This window comes from Xenopus laevis, chromosome 1S (genome assembly GCF_017654675.1).
Source record: "Xenopus laevis strain J_2021 chromosome 1S, Xenopus_laevis_v10.1, whole genome shotgun sequence".
In the NCBI taxonomy this organism is placed as follows: domain Eukaryota; kingdom Metazoa; phylum Chordata; class Amphibia; order Anura; family Pipidae; genus Xenopus; species Xenopus laevis.
This window is the reverse complement of record NC_054372.1, coordinates 35,125,414-35,141,770: the sequence shown is the minus strand read 5'-3', so window position 1 is coordinate 35,141,770 and position 16,357 is coordinate 35,125,414.

Sequence of the window (16,357 nt, the reverse complement as noted above, 5' to 3'; positions counted from 1 at the left end):
ATTGTGGCAGACATTGTGGTTGTTTTTTTTTAACAAGTGAAGGGGTGGTATAACAAGGAGAGCAAGTGAGACAAGCAAGTAACGGGGAGCAGTACTAAAACGTGAGGTCTAATCTACAGGAGTTTTATAAAAGGGAGCAGTTTAGGAAAAGTGAACTATGACTTGCAGCCTAATGAAAAAATGAACGGGGATGTAATTATGAAAGGTTAGTTATTCTCCCCTGACATTACAAACAGATAATTCATGCTTATCCTGTTATTAAAAGATATTTAATATTTGATATTTTAAAACATTTTTAATGTTACGTCGCCGGTGCTGTGCCTCCATTCACCAAGGAGTGGCAAATGCCGATTCAAATAATAACTTACGGTCTAACATCATGACTTTGAGTTTACTATTTTGCAGGCGGTAATCAAGTGGAAACAGTGACGCTGATCTTAATGGTCAATCTCTAGTACTTCTCTTCAAACTTATCGGCATATTTTAATTAAGCAGATAAAACTTATCAAGTACCTATAGGTCACTAGGTAGTATAATGTGTTATAAAGGCAATACAGAAACCAAACTGTAAGTCCAGCTGTCCAGGTTAAGATAGGCAAATTATGGCATGCTAAAACAGATGTTTCTCTTGGAAAGCATTTTTTGCAACCCATAAAGCCCACTGATCTCAGGTGGCCACACTAGACTCCCACAGTTGCTTGTGCTTCTCTGTGGTATCACTGCTCCGAATGCAGCACTTAAATCAGTACATACCAGGATTCTAGGAGCTATTGTAGGTCTCAGTTACTCTTTAACTTAACATTCTGGTTCCTAACTTATGACTTTCCTGCGTTCTGCCTGTCCTGGCTCGTCTCAGTAGTCTGACTACACTACTGCTTACCCTTTTGGAGCATTAAAATCATCCTCTACCTTTCTTGCTTGTCACTCACAAGGTCCATAAAGAGTTATTTGTTAGTTACATACATTAACAGCTTCAGACTGTGATGTAAGGGGGCAGAGAACATTTCATTTGAAGTAGTAGAAGGACTACACACTTTACTAAACTCTGAATGCAAAAACCACGAAAAATTCATGATTTTTGTTTATAAATGTTTTTTGTTTGAAAAATCACAAATTTTTTCGGCATTTATTAAACCCTGAAGATGGAAAAGTCTGAATCAGAAAGGTTGAGGTTGCATATAAGTCAATGGGAGAAGTACCAATAATTTTTTGATGTGCGCTGGGTTTCGTGCAATTTTTTTCGGGGAAAAATCTGAGTTTTCGGGTAAAAAACCCGAAAAAAATTGTGAAAATCGGATGAAAAATCAGAAAAAAATTTGAAAATTGGACTTTTTCCCGCAAAGCAAATTTTCTGGAAAATGTAATAATAAATAAGCGAAAAAAACCCAGAGCGGATTTGATCAGAGTTTGCAGCAGAAAATATTGAGATAAATTCAGACTTTGATACATAACCCCCTTAGACATGGGTCTAAAAGCCTAATCATAAATTGCAACCCACACAGTTAGCATAGAGATGAGTGAATATATTAGAATTTCTAACATCATGCCCAGACCATGTTCTGTATCCATGTTCAGGACACTTAAATATACATGGCACATGTTATGTAATACATGTTAGATCTTCGCTGGCTATGAAGCCTTATCTCTTATTCTCTTTCATTTTATATTTCATGAGCCCACATGCAGTGCATTTCAATATCAGACATGTACCTTGAAATCACTGCAAAATCAAGTGCTTCTAGCATTGGTTTTTCATGAATACAACAAGAGCAAATAATTTTGTATTCATACATATAGCAATTACAGAATGACACAAGATACATGCACTATATATATATATATATATATATATATATTATATATATATATATATATATATATATATATATATATATTTTATATGGAGAAAGACAATTTTACTTTTGTGTTTTTATAAACTGTACCTTTTTTAAATAGCTATTAATATTATTTTCTCTATGTATTATTTTTCTTCTAAGTAATAGTGCCAGGGGAGAACACTCCACTCCAGTATGATCCATCTTAGCAGCAGTTGACTTCACTGACAGTCACTATGATTTGCTCATCATGTAAGGACTGTCGACTGTAAAGACCAAGCCACTTTATAAGAGAACAATAGATTTTATTACAATTTCCTATCAGTTTCCCATCATTGGAGCTGAGCAGCCCTATTTTCTATTTGAGGGAACTTGTGAAAATGTCACAATTGCCTGTAACCCATTTGAAACAAATTGAAGTGTGCTTTTGCTTCTACAAATGGACAGCACCATCCTACAGCATCTAGACTCTAGACAGCGGCAGTCACTTTAACACATGATGGACTGCCACCAGTGTGACCCTGAGATTTTGTCTAGAAAATTAGAGATGTTAAAATTCAAGTTAGAATCTTGCTTGTGCGCAGATGATTTTTTTAAGTCATCTTTGTTCAAAGTGAAACAAGTCAAGTGCAAAAGAAATAAATCTAGTGCCAAAGATAATTAAATCTACAAAAAAAAATGTAAACATTTAATAAACCCAATCGGGTTGTTTTTCTCCCATTAAGGATTAATTATATCTTGGTTTGGATCAAGTACAATGTACTGTCTTATTATTACAGAGAAAAGGAAATATTTTTTAAATTATGTGGATAAATTGGAGTATATGGGAGAAACAACCTTTCTGTAATTTAGCACTTTCAATAATAAGGGGCCGATTCACTAAGGGTCGAATATCGAGGGTTAATTAACCCTCGATATTCGACTAGGAATTAAAATCCTTCAACTTCGAATATCGAAGTCAAAGGATTTAGCGCAGATAGTTCGATCGAATGATCGAAGGATAATTCCTTCGATCGAACGATAAAATCATTTGAAGGATTTTAATCCAACGATCGAAGGAATATCCTTCGATCAAAAAAAGTTAGCCAAGCCTATGGGGACCTTCCCCATAGGCTAACATTGACTTCGGTAGCTTTTAGATGGCGAACTAGGGGGTCGAAGTTTTTTTTAAAGAGACATTACTTCGACTATCGAATGGTCGAATAGTCGAACGATTTTTACTTCGAATCCTTCGATTCGAAGTCGTAGTCGAAGGTCGAAGTAGCCCATTCGATGGTCGAAGTAGCCCAAAAAAAACTTCGAAATTCGAAGTTTTTTACCTTCGAATCCTTCACTCGAAGTTAGTGAATCGGCCCCTAAGTTTCTGGCTAACAGATCACACACCTGCAAGATTTTTCTAAGATCCCTCCAGTGCCATCTTAGGATAGGATTACATGGATGTTTTTCGGCGCAAACTGACGCACTGCAACAAAACGCCGGCGACAAATCGCATGCAACGGAAATAAGGTAAGTGAATGCATTGTCAGATGAAGTCGCATTGTTGATCAGACGCAACATGACTGTCGGATGCAGACGGGGCACGTTGCATCTGCATCACTTAACTTAATTCTGTCTCAGTGCATTGGATTGCGCCGAAAACATCCGTGTAGTCCTACCCTTAGATGCATTCCAAATATATATATATATATATATATATATATATATATTATATAATATATATATATATATATAACTGATGTTCTACATATAACCACACTACATAACACTTATTAGCAGTGTCCTTTTCATGTGTGTGCAGTTTTAATAACATGATCTTAAGTAAAAACCTTCCTTCATGATACTTTTCTTCATAATCCTCTATATTTAAAGGGAAATGCTAAGATTACACACTGATGATGTTTTAATAAGCAGAACAGAGCAGTTGTGTTAAATGGACCACACATTTTTGTTATGCATGATGCATGTCCTGCTCACTTTGAAAAAAATATGTTGATGAAATAAAGCTGAAAAGTACATGAAAAATTGATAAGTATATAAATGTCTGTAAGTATATGTTTGCTGTATGATGGTTACAATATACTGAATATTTTCCTAGCTCATGTATTTTCTACAACTTCCATTTAGATCTTAACAGTCCATTGTATCATAAGAAATAATATGTTTTGGAATCCCTTTTCCCAAAAAATAGCTCTTGCAGGAAATATGCTGAAAATGTGAAGTAGCGCTCTGTGGTTAAGAGCAAATTTCCATCAGCAGGGTCCAAGCATGATCAAAGGGCTGCACAGTGCCTGGCTAGTCATTGCCAAGAACGTCTGCCAAAGTTTAACTAGCAGCCCGACTCTTAGCAAACAATAGTGCAAGCATCAGTATTTTTTCCCTTTGGCATTGTCCAAGAAAATGTGTTTTATAAATAATGTTTACGACTACAAACATGAAATTCTCAAATTAAATTAGTAAGAAATTTCTGCTTTGCACAGTGAGGTTAAAGAAGATTTATTTATTTAATGAAGCATGTAGAGTCCCACCTTTCAACAGATTATTTTGTTTATCCCCCCAGGAGTGAGAATTATAAAAGAAAATGGTGCTACATTCTCTGCAATGTGTGTAGGGAGGGACAGCTAACTGGCCTCCAGTGGTGGAGTACGAGAGGCGCAACTGTATTTTTCTAGGACTCTGTATAAAAAATAATGTGCACTGTACCCTGCACTGCTAATCACGTTTAATTAAAATATTGGAATAATCCTTATTGATTTATGCTAGTCAGAACAACATGAATGGTCCTGCTTTATGTGAACTACATGAGCTCAGCAGCATTTGGAATCATATGCAGATCAGAACCTGTAGAGCAATGATGGTCAACCTGTGACCCTCTGCATGTGTCCTTTGGGAATTGTAGAACCCCTATTAAAACGGAGCAAGTATAATTCTGATAAAGATTTTTATCTACACACCCATTATTGTTCCTAGATTAATTGATGGTGTGCGATAATTCTGTCCATTAAAATAGTAGATGTTTTGTTTGTTTGGTAGCGAGGAAGATTTTATTTTATTTTTCTCGATAAATTTTTGTTTAAAATTGACATTTGGGGGCACATTTACCTAGGGTCGAATATCGAGGGTTAGTTTGACTGTCGAAGTAAAATGCTTTGACTTCGAATATCGAAGTCGAAGGATTTACCGCAATTCGTTCGATCGAATGATTAAATCCTTCTAATCGAACGATTCGAAGGATTTTAATCCATTGATCTAACGATTTTTCTTCAACAAGAAAATTGTTAGAAAGCCTATGGGGACCTTCCCCATAGGCTAACATTGCACCTTGGTAGGTTTTACTTGCAGAAGTAGGGGGTCGAAGTTTTTTTTAAAGAGACAGTACTTCGACTATCAAATGGTCGAATAGTCGAACGATTTTTAGTTTGAATCGTTCGATTCGAAGTCATAGTCAAAGGTCGAAGTAGCCAAAAAAAATATTTGAAATTCGAAGTTATTTTTCTTCTATTCCCAGTGTCGGAGGGGGTCAAAAGGAGGCAGCATCGCTTGTTTATTGAGCGCAATTGCGCTCTTTGCACTAGCCGGCTCTTAAAGTTACAAGAGGTGACTTTTTGCTGCCCCTTGTAACAAGCCGCTCGTTTTCACCTTGGCAGGCCCTGTCGCTATGTAATAATCCTTTTCTTTTATTATCTAAACTGACAGGCTTTAATGTAAGTCCCGGTTTTGTTGCTTCTGATCTTACTGTTTATTTTAAAATGAGTGAACTGGCGTTCTCACTCGCATGCGTGAAACAGTGAATGCGTAGAAGCACATTTACACAAAGGAATAGCAGTGGCAATCTGGGAGAGAGTGGACCGGACATGGGGTCAGCGACAGAGAAGGTATGTGCCTGGCGCCCCCCCAGCTATGCGCCCTAGGCACGTGCCTACTCTGCCTACCCCTAGTTCCAGCCCTGCCAATAAACATAATTGAAAAAGAAAATGGAGCAAGTAAATGTCTGTTGTGCAACATGTAAAGCAATATCAAGGCTGGGCCACATGGATGATAAGGCTGCCCTAAACTTATTTGGTTATGCCAAGGATATAACTACATTTACACTACATTTACATGTATGTACTCAACAGTGGAGGTGATTGGCAACTGTCAGTAAACTCAGTAAGCTACCCTACCAAATATTATGAGGACAGTTCATTGCTATGTAACTACTGTAAACTACTGGGCATAGGCAGGAGCTGTAGACAACATGTAGACAACATTTTCCAATGGGCTAGAGAGTGTTGCATGCTGTAATGCTAGGAAAGTAGCTGCTGCAGGGTATGTGGCAGGAAAGTCATTTTGGTGGCCCCAGCCTTGCTGATTCCATATATATAATGCACAACTTTTGTAGACACTGAAACGTAAATTCACACTGTAGTGGAACCTCCCCTTATTCTTTGGACACTCTAACATGGATAAAACTATAATTAAAACACACATGAGCAGAGTAAAATCAGAGCTTTACCATATTGAAAGTACATTATTCACTATGGTAGTCTGAGCTGTCACCAGCAACAAATGTCACACCTAAATGAGGTGGCTTTAAAAATCCATAGAGGATTTATTAATTTATATCATGGAGAATGGATCTGAAATACATCTAGTATATTGATTGGCCATTTCAAGGTCTGATTTATACATTTTAATTTCTTGTAGCCAGAGCCATAAGGAACACTGTTCTCCCTCAATGTGTAGGCAAAGTAACACTGAATGCAGGTGCCTTTACCAACTCTAAGGTTCTGATGAGTTAAGTGTGGTGACTTGGAGAAACATCTGGAAATCCAGTGCTTTGTTTTTCTTATTCTGTATGTGTAATGGGAAACAAATTGAAAGAAAACTTGTACATGACCATTTGAAAAACAGGTGTTTTGAGTAGTCATAGCTTTGTATTGCTTCCAGTTTTTAGAGCAAATGCAATAATGCATCTTGTACCGATGGTAATGTTGTTTTTAAAAGGAAAAATCACAGTATGGTAGTTATGTACTGCTACTGCCTCTAGCCTTTTGAACTTTGAGGGCTCTGTTATTATTAGCCTGATAATGGCATCAAAGAGGAAACTTACTTCAGTAATCATTTCTCATTGCTGAATTAAAGAAAAGCATTTTTATTTTATAAAGATTATTCCAAAATCTGCTGTTTGGCCTCAGAATATATACAGTTATCTCATAATCTTCCATATTAACATGACTGCAAAGTAGCTTTTTACCGTGCCACCGTAACAACAACCAGATGTGAACTTTAGTGATTCCAGGTAAATAAAGTTAGAGCAGCTTAGGTCAAAGTTGTACTGTTTGGGGTCTGCCCATTTTGTTTGTCCTTGAAATGAGTGGCATTAGCATTAGGTTATGTCAGCAGTATTACACTCTATAGCCTTTCTTTTGTGTACAGTTTGCCAAATCTGAAAACTGCCTGCAAATTTTGTTTTTCAGATGGCATGTCATAATTATTTTCATTTATAGGAGAATTATCTTTATACAACCGGTTGATGATGTAAGTAAATGGATGGCTAATAAGATTGAAGGAGAGATTGCTTTATTGATGTTTTCCTAGTTCTTTAATTCACTGCGTTGTAACTATTAACCTTGTAATTGTCTAAAGTGCTGAGTGACCTGGGAGGTTATTCAAATATAGATAAATACAAGATGCCATATGGGGAATATTAAAAATGATAAAGCTGAAAGATAAGGTTATAGAGAGCGGAAAGATAGAGGGAGCAAAGACACTGGATCGATAGAGATCAGATATTGGGATAGACAGAAAGGACAGACAGAGCACACTAGTGATCAGACAGCAGTAAAGCAGATAGTGTGGGAAGAAAGGGCATAGGAAATTAAAGCTGTGAGGGGGCACAGAACCATTAATTAGATGGTGGGTGGGGGGTTTGGTAGAGATGAAGATCAGAGACAAAAGATAGAGTAAATATAAAGGGCAAGATAATAGAGAAGAAAGGGATGTTTAGATAATGAAGAGTGAAGCAGTTTTAGAAAATGAAGACAGAGCATGCAGGCAATAAAGCATTTCTGTGTTCCATTCTCTGTCTTTGGGTGCATTAATAAAGATAAGGCCTGTAGTAATTAAACCAATTCAGCAGAACAGGACTTCCAATCAAGTTCTCCCCTTAGGGCAATGGCACATTAGATCTTTTCATTGCATTGATCTTTCCAGTGGGAAAAAAACGTGCCCGTGGTTATGACGCTGGTATCAGTTTTGTGATGTAATTTATTATGTGGATTGTCTATGCTACCCCCAAACATTGATAATCAGGAACACCAAATGCCCCATAACTTTTCTGCTCTGTGTCCATCTTAGTGGCAATCTGTCCTTGCTTTTTGCCACAAAGCTGGAATCCTTTACCCTTTCCAAACTGTAGGGCTGCTTTCCTGGGGGTCTTGGAGCATCAGTAGTGGGGCTCAGCCTGACAGCCAGTTTAGGTGAGAATAGGGGAGGAAAGCCATTTGCTCTCCTAGGTACACCTGAAAGGCCAGCTTGAAAGTTTTGGGTTATATATATACATTTTCTCTCTTAAAAATTATTGAAACTCTTAAAACTTAGTGATGGATACACCAATATTTTTCAATGTCTGTACTCATTTCATGAAGCTGGCTGTGGCCAACTGTTGGACAATTAGGTGAGGCTTGAACTGAAGTTTACCTAGCTAGAAATGTTACGTTTTGGGGGGTGGCAAAACATTTCTTCCAGGTGCAGGTGATTACAATGAAAGTTTATGAAGATGCAATTTTGACTTTAACTAGTATGCCATAGCCCTAAATGTATGGGGTGAGGCTAGGCCAGATAGTGAGTAAAGCTTTACATACATGAGCAAATAAAAGTTGCCAACTGGGCCCCTAAAGATTGAGCTTATCAGCCCATGTATGAGACACTTGAGACTGCCAGTTCAACCATCTGACTGAAAATTCAACCAAATATGCATTAAACAGATTTAAAAAATTCAGACAGGTAAAGACTACATCAGTGTGTTGATTTATTCCTCACCTGATGGACCCCCATAGGCCCACACAGATTTGTTAGTTAAACACCCAGCCAAGGATTGGATCTTCCAGAGTTAAACAAATATGGGAAAAGATCCACTGATTTGGTTGAGCAAATCTTAAAATGTATGGCCAGCTTAAAGGTCTCCTGTCACCCTAATAATAATAAATCCAAATTCTTTTCTATCACGTTAGTTGTGCAAAATAAACTTTACTTACACTATATTTATTATATACATTTTGTTTCCTTCAATCTTGGAATTACACAATCACAGCAAGCAGGCAGGAGCCATTTTGTATGGTGTTGTACTGTTGTGTATCACCCCAAAATCTTGTGTATGCCCCAGAATTGGGGACCTAATGCCCATGTGCAGTGCCCAACACAATTATAGAGCCTCAGGAGGGAAGGGGGGATGTGAGTAGTGCAGTGACATCCAGGAATTGCTGAATGGACAATGATTGACTGCTCCACCTCTATACCTCCAGCATAGAGGTGGGCAGATAACATTTGATTAACAGCTCAGATATTTAAACACCTTTATAACAGGTATGTATGCTTTAGTGAAAAAATAATTTGTGTTCTATGTTTCATTTGCAAAGGATTTTCATTATGCAGCTTTTTATGTGTAGGTGACAGGTCTGCTTTAAGTCTGTTTTGTCCCAGAGTTGTCCCTCTCACTGCTGTAGGGCTAATTTTGCTGGAACCCAAACTGGACATTTAATTTGATTTGATAATCTAAATGTAGTAAAAGTTGCAAACGAGGACTTGGGGGGGGGGGATAGACTGTATTAACAAGAACAAAAATGCTAATTTCAAATTGCAATATTATTTTTGTTTATTCTTCCTCCATAAGTGTATTACAGATGGATAGGCATTTTGTTTTTGTTTAGTACATTATTCGTTTTGAAACATTAGTGCGGTATCCTAAATTACAGGCTGACATTCAAAGTTGCTGAAAAGCAGACAGTATTTTTTAATAGCCTCATATTTGCAAGGGCACTTTAATAATCCTGTGGTTATATCAAGGAAGCTCATAACAGTCTAAGTACTTTACCTTAGACATCCTTTTTATTAACAGATCTATTAACCATTTTAGTACTGGGGGAGGGGATGATTCATTGGAGAGCACTTTATCACCAACATCAGCGTGCTGCCTGCACCTACTCCTGCACTAGGCAAATCTGTTTAGCTAAAATAAAATATTGCCTGGAAAGCAGAGGTAATATTTATTTGTGTACACTTGCATCCGCTTGCTTTTATCATCAATTCACAGTCCTTGAATTTTGCATAGGCTTCGGGAAATTCAAAATTTCCTAGCAACCAGCCTGTAGTTCTGTGGTTTGGAAGCTTTGTGCGCCAAGCTAACTCTGTATTGGCTACAGCAGATTTCATTATAGGGGTCTGGCTGAGCTGTCTTTAAGGGGGAATTGTTAGGTGCAACCAACTTCTTGCAGACGAAAGAAAAAACCCCAAATATTTGTCTTTTTTTTTCTTTTTATAAACTTTGATACTTATTGGGGAATGCATCTTATCTTGCTGAATATTGTGTGTAACAGCTAGCAGAATGTGTCTTGGAACCTATGATTTCTCTGTTCAAATTGTCAGACCTGATGATTAGTTGGTTGCAAATAAGCCACTTGCAATATTGATATAACTTCCTCCCCTACAGGCCCATATCTTCCTCACTGTAATACATAGTAACATAGTAAGTTAAGTTGAAAAAAGACACACGTCCATCAAGTTCAATCTTTTCTCTTTTTTTTTATTTATTTATTTTTTTAACCTGCCTAACTGCCAGTTGATGCAGAGGAAGGATATAACCCATCTGAAGTCTCTCCAATTTGCCTCAGAGGGGGAAAAACTCCTTCCTGACTCCAAAATGGCAATTGGACAAGTCCCTGGATCAACTTGTACTATGAGCTATCTCCCATAACCCTGTATTCCCTCACTTGCTAAAAAGCCATCCAACCCCTTCTTAAAGCTATCTAATGTATCAGCCAGTACAACTGATCCAGGGAGAGAATTCCACATCTTCACAGCTTTCACTGTAAAAAAAACCCTTCAGAATATTTAGCTGGAACCATGTACAGGTCTGTTACACAGCTGGCTTTATCGCATAGTTTCAGCAGTAAGAACCATGTTTAAACCAGTAGACCCAACATGATGTGGATGTGGTTTTAATCTTCTTAACCTTCTGCCACTGGCACCTCAGCTCATGCCATCTTTTACAAAGTAGGCCCTGACCCCACACTTTATAAAAGGTTGTTAAAACTCTCCATTAATTATAGTTGCTGATCCCTGGGTCATTGGTTATATCCATGCAAGGTTTTGTATTTATCTTTGCATTCCCTTATTTACAATATAGCCCTGTGTCTACATACAGAGCTGTTTATTTTTATATTAACAGTACAAACAGGGAACAAACATTACAAAAAACATACATTCATTGTTCAAAGACTGAATAACATGTGCCCAAATACACAAGAGGAAGGAGGTCCAGAACCACAGAGCTTACACTCCAATTAAAAGACATGAATAAAAGGGTTGTAAAGTGTAGCCATTCACTATAGTTGGAACACTTATCTATGAGTCCAAAATAGAAATTGATAGACTACTAGTAATGTAAGTGGTAGGATTTGAGTTTATAGTAGTTTTGAGGCAGTTGGCTGAGCGTTATGGAGGAATATCGGAATGGAATTCCAGAGGTGACAGATAGCAAAATATAAGGGTTTAAGGAAGTACAACAGACTTAATGGGGAAGAGGTAGAAATCTGTTAGTAGCACTTTGTAGCAGTCTAGGTAAGATCATGGGGGAGTGCTTAGTAGTTTCAGCAACAGATTTCAGCAACATCACAAAGTAAAGTGCAACAAGTTTTGATGATGGTATCAAAATAATTTGAGAAGAAAAGGTAGGAGTCCAATAACACCACATCAGTGTGCTGAATCAGCAGAATTAATGAGCACCAGTTTAAATTAAAAAAGAAGATTAGGAGCACTTTAAATGAAAAATAAAAACAATAACTAGCACAAAATGTAGCCGAAATACCTACAAAAAATATAGTTGTAGGGCTTACTTTGCATTGCCTTGTGTGCCTTACAAGGATGCATTGCAGCAGCATATGATATGATTACAGGCCACGTAAAAAACATACAGCGGTATAACACACCACACATTGCCAGGCTTTGCCGTAAAATGTTTATGCATTTTTGACTTCCTCCAGAAGCAATGTCAAATAATAGCAGCAAATCTGATATTTGTATGGCGTAAAATTACACACATCTTGATAAATTTGCCATTTATTTTACACCGTTTTTCCGGCAGATTTAGTTTAGCACAGCATAATAAGTATGCCCCAATGTGCTTAGTGCATGTGCATCCTGGGAATAATGCAGAGGGCACAGCCAAAAGCTTGGGCACACTGTGGGCATCTGTAGTAAATGCAAAGTACACAATAACCCTCAATTTCATCTTAGCACAAGGGTGGCACACTGTGTGTTGTATCTGCAGGCACTGACCCTACAGAGCTTAGGCACAACTCAAGGCTGACATCTCCCATGAGCAGGCTCTGTGTACTGCTGCATGCGGTACTATTTGATGTTACGGTCTACCTTATTCATTTTGTTTGTGGTAGTGCAGCAAATGGCGCTTAACAAATAAACCTCAATAATGTGCTAGTAGAACTTCAACTAATAATAAGGAAAAGGATAGGGAACTTGTCCAAGGTCATACAGAGATAACAAGGGGATCTAATGAGTCCAGTGCCACAGCAAAGTGTTTAAACCATGAGAGCCAGTCTTTCTCCTTCTCATTTCTTTCATAAATTTGACTGCTTTACAGTGAACTGTGTAAAGAACAATAACAAATCTAAAGTGATCCATACTGCTTTTGTTAGCAGCCAATTAACTGACTAACTGAATAAAAGATGAAGCTGTTATTCCAATATTTCACGGATCAGTTTTCAGGCATGCACATCCAGAGATATATTTTACATCTTTTTTTTCCTTGAGACAGACGACTGTTCATTGAAGAATTTGTTTCAGACTGAACACATGGCACTTCCAAAGTTTTATTGCTGGGGATTCTAGGCTAGGTGTAATCCAAGAAGTACCAGAGATACTTTAGAGAAATATAATAATGTTAATTCAGAATGCAAAGGCACAATGTATCCTGTGTTACTATGGGGATAAAACATAGATTTGTCAAACTTAAATAATGCTAACATAGAATATTATTGCTACTGTCGACAAAGATTTTTGACAGAGGCAAGCAGTATGATTTACCGTAGTAGCTTTTTAGCACTGATGTTATTGTCCTGGGGTTACAGACTATATTAGACACATGAACTGGCCATACCATAAAAACAAAATGAGTGGCGTTTTCTTTCCAAGTAGTATTTGCTACATTTCTAGTTTAATTGAATATTAACGACTTGCTATAAAAATGGTTTCACCATCTTGGTTTGATAAAGCCATTTTACAGAGTGCAGACTGGTTGAGGTGCTGTGTGTTCTAAATGCTCAGTAATAGAATAAATACATTTAGATGAGCTGGAGACTGGAACATTATGATTATGCCCTTTTGTGAAAATTGCAACTATAGGACCATTTTGTGTATTTATGACCTCAGTAAAAATGTTAAAAAAGTAATTTATAAATGTGTTTCCCTTAAGTGTTTTCATAGTACAGGTATGCAATCTGACGCCATTTTATTCAAATACTCCAATTTTAAAAAAAAATAATAATAATAAAACAGTAGCTTGTACTTGAGCCCAACTAAAATACATGTAATCCTTATTGGAAGCACAACCAGCCTATTGGGTTTATTGAGGGGCACATTTACTTAGTTCGAGTGAAGAATTAGAATGAAAAATACTTCGAATTTCGAAGTATTTTTTTGGCTACGTCGACCATCGAATTGGCTACTTCGACTGCGACTTCGACTTCGAATCGAACGAAAATTGTTCGACCATTCGATAGTCGAAGTACTGTCTCTTTAAAAATAAGTTCGACCACCTACTTCGCCACCTAAAACTTACCGAGCACCAATGTTAGCCTATGGGGAAGGTCCCCATAGGCTTTCCTAACAATTTCTGATCGAAGGAAAATCGTTCGATTGATGGATTAAAATCCTTCGAATCGTTCAGTTCGAAGGATTTAATAGTTCGATCGATTCAAATGATTTTTCCTTCGATCATCTGATCTAACGAATTGCGGTAAATCCTTCGACTTCGATATTCAAAGTCGAAGGATTTAACTTTGATGGTCGAATATCGAGGGTTAATTAACCCTTGATATTCGACCCATAGTAAATGTGCCCCTTAATGTTTACATGATTTTCTAGTAGACTTAAGGTATAAAAATCCAAATTACAAAAAGATCATTTATCTCGAAAGCCCAAGGTCCCGAGCATTCTGGATAACAGGTCCCATACCTGTACTAACTAACTAAAGTGTCTAAGACAACCACTGAGTCCTCCAGCAGTGCTCCTTAGCCTTTGGAGATGATTTTGGCCATGATTTTCATAATATCTATTGTATAGTGTATCTTCATCTTCTTCTTATGCCATTTTTGTCATACCTCATGCATATAATAGCTGGAAAAGAAAACCATGCCATTCCTTCTACAATGAATCACCTGGAAGCACTTTTTTCCGCTTGGTTTGTTTTTGAAGATGAGCACTTGATGTATATTTTTAATTTTGTTTTTTTGTTTGTTGCGCAACAATTATGCAGCAAAGCTAGAAAACATGAAAAACAAGCACTGGCAGTGTCAGAATATAATAACGGAATGTTTAATAATGGCAGGGATAAGTACATGTAACAAACAGCGCTCAGACGTGGCTTTTGCTTGGAATTGTATTTGTCACACCAAGTGCACTCTTATTATTTGTCTTGCCTAAGCAAACAGACTAATGGCTGCTTAAGAAGGTGTCTGGGGAAGCATGTCAAACACTAGGTGTATCATGCAGTCAGACTGATGTTGGGGTGGAAAAGTCACTGGTAAGGGGGATGGGTGCAGTGACCTTGTTCTCTCAACATTCTGTCTTTACACTGAAAGGAACAGATGAGATCTTGAATTATTCACATCTCTGAAAGCTTATAATTGTTAACAGTGGTGGCAGAAGCACAATATAGAGACAGTGTCTTTTTCTGTCAAGATGTTTGATTTTGTAAGACGTCAAACAATTTCCTTTAAAAAAAAAGGTCATTCCATTTTGGACAGCATCTTTTATAAAACAATTATTCACTTTCAGCCAGGCATTTTAGATTTTTAGTTGTTGTTAGTTATCCTTGGTTGTCATTTATAGAACATTCTGTAGTATAACCAGTATATACCAGTTCCTTCATTCATTCTTCTCTAGTTAGCTTATCTCCCTTGTATATGTGCCTTTATCAGGACCCTGTTTGGTTATGTGGTGGTTTTACATTTTCCTGCTAAACCACTAAAGGCCTTTTGAACTTGGCTTTGTAAATAACCCTGATACGCTTTCAATATAGATGTGCTTTGTTTTTTGGCTGCAGGTAATACTTATTCAGAGCCTATATATGCCTTTCTCATTCTGCTATTTTTCCTTGGTCATTAAGGCTGTTTACTCTGATCTAGTCAATTCTCTGGTGAAGATCTTGTTATTTATTGTTCAAGAATGCTCCCAGGTTACTGTTTTACTTATCCTAGTCTCTGCCCTAGTATAGTCCTGGCTATGACTTGTTTGTCTGCCTCCTGGTCTCCTTTTTTGCTTTGGGATTGACCCAACCACTGATCTTAACAGTTCTCTTTCTTGCCTCATTATGAGTCAGCCCTTCTTATCATCAGGGGTTGTGTCAAAATACATTAATTCAAAAGTGCACACCTCTCCAGCCTACCACTGCACCCACATGCTACAGTCTCACAACACTCCATATACTGCACATTACACTGCACATGAGCTATAGTTGGTCCCAAACCAGACTGATTCTCATTCACCTCGGCCCTTGTTCTGCAGTGGGCCCATCTTGCTGTAGCCGGCTCAGTCTTAAGTTGCTACATCCTTCTGTAGTCCATTCATACATAGTGGTCACATTTTCCTGCAGTTGGCTCTTTTTTCTTCGGCAAATCGTTCTTGTGTAGTTTACACATACATATTCCTCAATATGTACTGATCTCGACATTCTGTGGTAAACATATTCTTGTTTCATTTGGTTCTTCCACGTATTTTTAACGTATTCTTATGCAGTTATCAATGCCTAGTGAAGTAGCCTGATTCTCATGTAGCTGGCATCTACTCCTTCCAGTTCACTCATCCTGGAGTAATCTGCATTTCTTCATGCCATTCAATAAACATTCAACACATCTCGGCCATTAAGGTCTCTTCACAAGATCTTTACAAAATCCAAGCACTAAATTGTGCTGGTGTGACCAAAAATATGAATAAATGTAAACAATGCTGCTGAACTAAGCTAAGCACTACCACTCAAAATATCAGAATGGGTTTTGTCTGCTCAAAATTGTCAGGCTCTTTCTGATAAA